General features: G+C 32.0%; 1 long non-coding RNA gene across 1 annotated transcript; it reads left to right on the forward strand.

The window, feature by feature from the left end:
* Positions 1 to 498: 498 nt before the first annotated feature.
* Positions 499 to 2,027, forward strand: LOC149788435 (uncharacterized). Its single transcript, XR_016424404.1, has 3 exons — positions 499 to 660; positions 1,317 to 1,502; positions 1,869 to 2,027. It is a non-coding gene; the product is annotated as an uncharacterized LOC149788435 (long non-coding RNA).
* Positions 2,028 to 6,266: the final 4,239 nt, after the last annotated feature.

The raw sequence follows: 6,266 nt of genomic DNA on the forward strand, positions 1-6,266 counted from the left end.
AACGCCACTTGTGGGTCAGACGGCGCATGGAGCCGAAACACAGAGAAACTCTGCAGACGTAAGTGAAACAGATAATGATCATTATTGCTAGTTGAGAGTAAACTTTTTCGGAAACAGGACCACATGAAGTAAATATATTAATCTTTGCAAGAGAACTTGACGACACGATTAGAAACTGACCATTGTTCTTTTATTATTCTTATGTGGGCTATGTTTTATTATTCTTATGTGGGCTATGTTTTATTTGAAAGCTATTTTATTAATATTAGAATCTCCATATTAACGAGACTTATAAGGCAATACAAATAATTTCATTCATGTCAATAATGTATCACGTTATGCAATGTATTTAAAACAGCGTGTTTCTAAAGTGCATGGAATTAGTTCCAGAATATTTGTTTTTTTATATGAAATGTAATTTGTTATGCAGTCTAAAAGTGAATGAATATCATTTATCATGTTTTATAAGCAAGTTTAAATTTATCATTTTAGGCAAATGCGAGAATGGAATCCCAAAAGGATTTCTAAATTCATCATGTACTCTAGAAATTGGCGAGGCGTGCTCCTTTAGCTGTGACATTTTATTTAGAAAAGCATCTGGTGTCAAAACAGTTGTATGTCAGGAAAATGGCGTATGGGGGCCCACTGAGCCGTGTAAAGGTAAAAGAAGTCATAAAACTAGAAGGGTGCTGGAAAACCGATCCCTTAAAAGATTGTTGATGACTTGCATAAGCGGTATATAATATGATACATGGACTTCACTCATCCTGGGGCATAGTTAGATGTTCACTCTTTTCCCCCGTTTTAAATAACTTGGTAGTAGTTTAAAAGACTAAAATGAATAAAGAATGTCTTTTTAACCCTACATTCATAAACAACCATTGATAAATATCACCATGTTAAGATGTCATTCAATATACAGTGTAAATTGTGCTACATTCATTTTGTTAAATACATTTCATACAAAGACACAAGCAGACCATTGGATGTTAGTATTAAAGTTGCAGAATAGCTGCTCAGTTCAGCAAATTTAGAATCCGAACTCGATGTGAGCGTATGTTTTAATCATGCAAACATTTGAAAATCGCTACTTTGTATATTACCAAAACAGTATGCGTAAAACACCATGTAGGCTCAAAACCAAAAATAGTTGCACTGACCTTTTTAGCAATTGCGTTGCCTATCATTAATTAAGGAGTTTCACATTAAGTTAGGCAACGTTACTAATTTTTATTAATTGGGCATGTTTCACATAGTTTTTGTCCAGAATTGTTGATTTGAATAAGTTCTTTTAAATGTTTTACGTATGTTTTTAGAGGTATTATGTCCGACCACAATTCCAAACGGAACAGTTAGTGCGACTGAATGTGACCGACGAATATATGCAAAGTGTCCATTCAAATGTAACCAAGGATTCGACCCGAATCCTAACTACGAGGGAAATACGGTCTTCTGTTATTACGATGGAACCTGGGCTGTCTATGGTGAACCCTTCTGCATAGGTTTGTTATAATTCTGAGTTATATAAAAGGAAATACATTTACTAGAAACAAGGGTTCAACTGAAACATCCTGAGCCTCCAGTCCTTCGGTTGTGATAAAAATAAGAATTACCATATACTTACAGTCAACTCATTTCAAAATATGTCATTTTTCTACACTGTTAGAGCCATACAAAATTCTCTGACAGCATTTTGAAGCCAGGTAAAATACGCACTCGTATCCTTAACATAAATATATATCAACTATTAAAAAGCAGTTTGAATAAAAAATAGTCTCTTTAAAAGTAACCAAAACAATATACGTACTATGTCAGTATACTGTCTGGATTACTAAATTAAAAAACTGGTTTCCTGCTCTTTATTTCAGAGAGGAAAGGACTATGCAGCAATTATTTCGATCAGGGTGAATGGTTAAACGGTTGTCAGTTTCAAGCAGATGAGACATGCGCATTCGAATGTAAAGGTGGATTTAAGAAAAACCCAGACATTACAAGAAATGTCACGTGTCAATCATCGGCGGAATGGGATATTGACCTGAATTTACTTTGCAAAGGCAGGTTTGACTGTTGAAGTATCAGTTGGTTAGTTTATGTGTTGTTAATGTGTGGTTTTTGTCTTTTATACAATGACATGTACATTGTATGCAACGAGCATTTTTTTATCACTGCTGTTATTCGCTGAAACATTTTTCTGTGCCCCAAAGTATTTATTGTTATCAACACCTCTTTGCTGTTTGATTTTGGTAAAGTACTGAAACTTGCAACTTATACAGTTGACGAACACTTTGTTGATCGATATACTGTAAGAATTTGTATTCTAATGCTAGTTTTGTTATACTTATTTATTGACTGTATTCAGATGATTTATTCTTATATCACGTAATCTTCTATGGAAGGAAATAAAGATGATGATGTGCCTGGCGACAATATCAGTCGAACTGAAAACTTGTAAACAAAGTCTTTCTATCACCATTTTAGTTTGCAGTTGTTTATTTACTGGTTAACGGTTGGAGGTTTAATGTAACAAATTACTTTTATTTCAAACCTGGAACACTTATAGAGTTATTATTAGCCACCCTCTCCTGAACATTATTATAATTTCTATCTTGCTTTCAATTTTCAATCATAATGTAAGTTTATAGTATCATATTTCTAAATTGTAATTTACATCTACCACCGCTAACTTGTTTGCAGGGTTAGGAATAACTTCCAATACACTGCATTTTGAATGCAATATCAATATAGTTGTGAATCCTTGTGATTATCTGTCTAAACTCTGCATTTAACCTACTTTTATAACTATTTATACTCTGTTCCAGAGAATGACCATGGTTTGATTGTCACGTTGACCGAACAATACAAGTACACGAGTCAACGTGTATTTACCGTGCCGACTGCCGCGAATGGCACGCCCAGTCTTGATAACATCAGGTCACATTCCTTGCCCATTGAATTTCGGTTTCTGAGCGTAGATGGCGACTTTACATTACGGCACGCGTACATGTATGACTACCACACAAATGCCATATACATGGACTCCAACTTCTCTATTGGTATCTCCGCAAAAAATAACTGGACGTCCTTCCATAGAGGTCTTTCAAAGGGTTTTGTCAAATTGGCAGTGGATTGGATTAGTCATAACATCTACTGGACAGACCCACAGTACAAGTGGATCGCGGTTCAATCACTTTTAATTAATGACTCATCCATGTACCGTGTTCTAATTCATGAAAACCTGGAGGGACCTCACGCCTTGGCACTGGATCCGATGGAAGCGTAGGTTACAATCATATGAAGTTATAAGATTATTTTTAAAAAAAATACACAAACACACCTACACTCACACTCACACAGACAAAACTATATATATATATATATATATATATATATATATATATATATATATATATATATATATATATATATATATATATATATGCATGATGCGACTTAAAAATGTAAACGATACAGTATTTTGAGTTCAGTTCAATATAATCCAAAATGTATGTCCTAATGTCCTATCACAAGTCCAAGAATATAAGATGTCCCGAATGAATTTTAATGCTATCTTGAATGACCTGATTTGTCACAACTATACAATCCTGAATGAATCCTCAATAATCTTAACGTAGTGTTTTATTCCAAAACGTAATGATTACTCTGTAGGTACAATGAATAATTTAAGTAGATAATTCTAATAGAATTCTATCCGAACACAACTATGAACTCCATAATAAAAATATTTCTTAGACTGATTTTGAAATGGGAATGAGTCATATGCTTACAAGTCCCTCTCAAATACATCCACACTTGACAAATGTGTCAAGAGAAATTTCATTTTAACAAAGTAATTATATCCGTGCAAAATTCTAGTAATAGTTGAACTAATATTTTAGTATTTATTGGCCTAGATTTGATCGCAGCATCTTACGGTGTTCTATTCTTCTTTATACCAGGCTCAGAATATATTCCTCCGATAGTGTTAGTTTCGAAATGTCAAACGTTCTTTTGAAACTTTATAACTCCGTTTTCTCGATTTTTGTTTAAAACCTCTTATTGTAGCTTTAAACCTTTGCACCGTACGATATGTCAATCTTGTTTACACAGCGTTTTGATGGTGAAGCATTCTTCGATTTTGTTTTGTTAAATGTGCTCAAATGTTATTCATATTCTACATTACTAAGTAAAATCAATACTTTGGATTTTAATACAACGGATAAAATTTGATGCATCTTTGACTTAAAATATTAATTAACTTACCAACATTTTCCGAAATTCTCCACATCATAGCATTGATAATGTCATACCTGGAATTATCCTGATTTTGTCTAATCTATGAAGTATTTTTCTTTCTTACACATTAATTGTATCGCATCTAGCCATCATTAGTTTTATCTAATTCATTATAGTGTCTGTATTCACGACTAATTTTGCAATGAATTTGTGCGCAATGGCACATTAATTTTTTTCGATATTTATAAAAAGAATACAATCATCAACAAATAGATAAATTTAGTATGATCGAGTAGCCTCAAAATATATTTTATATCAAAGCTGATCAATTGTTTTCTATGATCGGTGATTTGTACTCACATCAATGCCTATTGTATGGTTTTAGTCCAGGAAGTCTACATGATTTTCATTGGCACTTGTAATTTGACTCTGATTGCTTTGTCAGTTGTCCAGTACACTTTGATGTTCTAATTTCAGTTTTGTGTCAAAATGGTTGGTTGCTTTTTAAACTATACCAACAAATAAATATCAAAATTTATATCGCAGCTTAATAATACTTTTGCTTTTTTCAAATTAAGGAAAAGACCTATAACCTTTACGCCGTTTTGGTAATTTACGGTATAATTGGGGTGTTTTATAGTCTTTTATGCTTGCAACTTCAAACATGGTTCCACATAAAATTTTAATGAAAAATTTCGATGACATTACTACGCCCAATTCTAAATATGAATTCATTTCATTTCACTGATTATATCAAGGGTCTAGGTTTATATTCCTTCATACAAATTTCTTACAGTATAAATAAGTTTATAAAAGGTGAGTTATACTACCGGAGATTATCACATAAATCTATTATAACGACACTGAAAACTGGATTATTTAAATTTCCGTATTCATTTTGGATATATATATATATATATATATATATATATATATATATATATATATATATATATATATATATACATACATAAATAGATAGATAGAAAGAATATTTAATCTGACAATAGTTTGATATTAGATTAATGGGTACTGACCCTGAAGTGATTAGTGTAACTGAATTCTATCTTGCAATACATGGCCAATTTTAGTCAGACTCTTTTGCAAGGATTCCAAATATATTTCAGCTGTACTCACAAAATCCTATTGTTTATCGTAGCGAACAAGATATTTCAGGTTGCTCATAAAGTCGTATTATTTATCAAAGTAAACGAGATATTTGACAACTGTTAGAATGGTTGTGGTGTTTTTGTTCCTTAGAGTGCAATTAATTGCACCAAATACGTTATAGACCCCAAATTAATTTTGCTTTTTCATGTTTAATTATAGAACTTTATCAATGCAGCAAGAATTTAATAATGATACAATATATTTCAAAATGTTTTAAATGGAAAAGGTATGCATTTTATTGTAATAGTAGTTTACATACAAATTTAAATGAAGTAAACTAAATTTCAAATTAAAATTAGATTTTCTTACAAGTGTTAAAAACCAGACAAATGTTAGACGTAAAACCAGACTAAGGAATGGCAATTAACAAACATTATAATAAGGTTTAGTGCAGCTTATTCAATTTTGTCTTGATGAAAGTCATAAAAAAATTTCTATATCTTGCAGTGCTTTTTGAAGCAAGTTACAATGTACAAGTTCAAATGTTGATAGGTGTGCACTTAAAGAAACGATAACAAGTGATATGTTCTAAATATGTTTGTGTCCGGTAATCAGCAAGTTGTTCGTTTGAAAAGCATACTTTAATGACAAGTACCAATTGGTATAGCAAAATTGCAATGCGATTCAATGTCAATGACCACAAATGGCATCAACGTGATCTGGACTGCTCCATGGTGTTTCCATTCTATTGTAAAATGGTGTCTGTATCAATATCGGACCGCTTTCGAGCTTCAAAGCTAATCCCACTCTTTCATATCAGACCAAATCTGAAAAAGGAAAAAATATATATTTAATCTCATTAACCGGTAATATGAAGGAAATGAAGCGCAAAGGTGCTAATTATGTAGATACTAAAATGCAAA

This window comes from Sinohyriopsis cumingii, chromosome 11 (genome assembly GCF_028554795.1).
Source record: "Sinohyriopsis cumingii isolate HCF-2022 chromosome 11, ASM2855479v2, whole genome shotgun sequence".
Lineage (NCBI taxonomy): Eukaryota > Metazoa > Mollusca > Bivalvia > Unionida > Unionidae > Sinohyriopsis > Sinohyriopsis cumingii.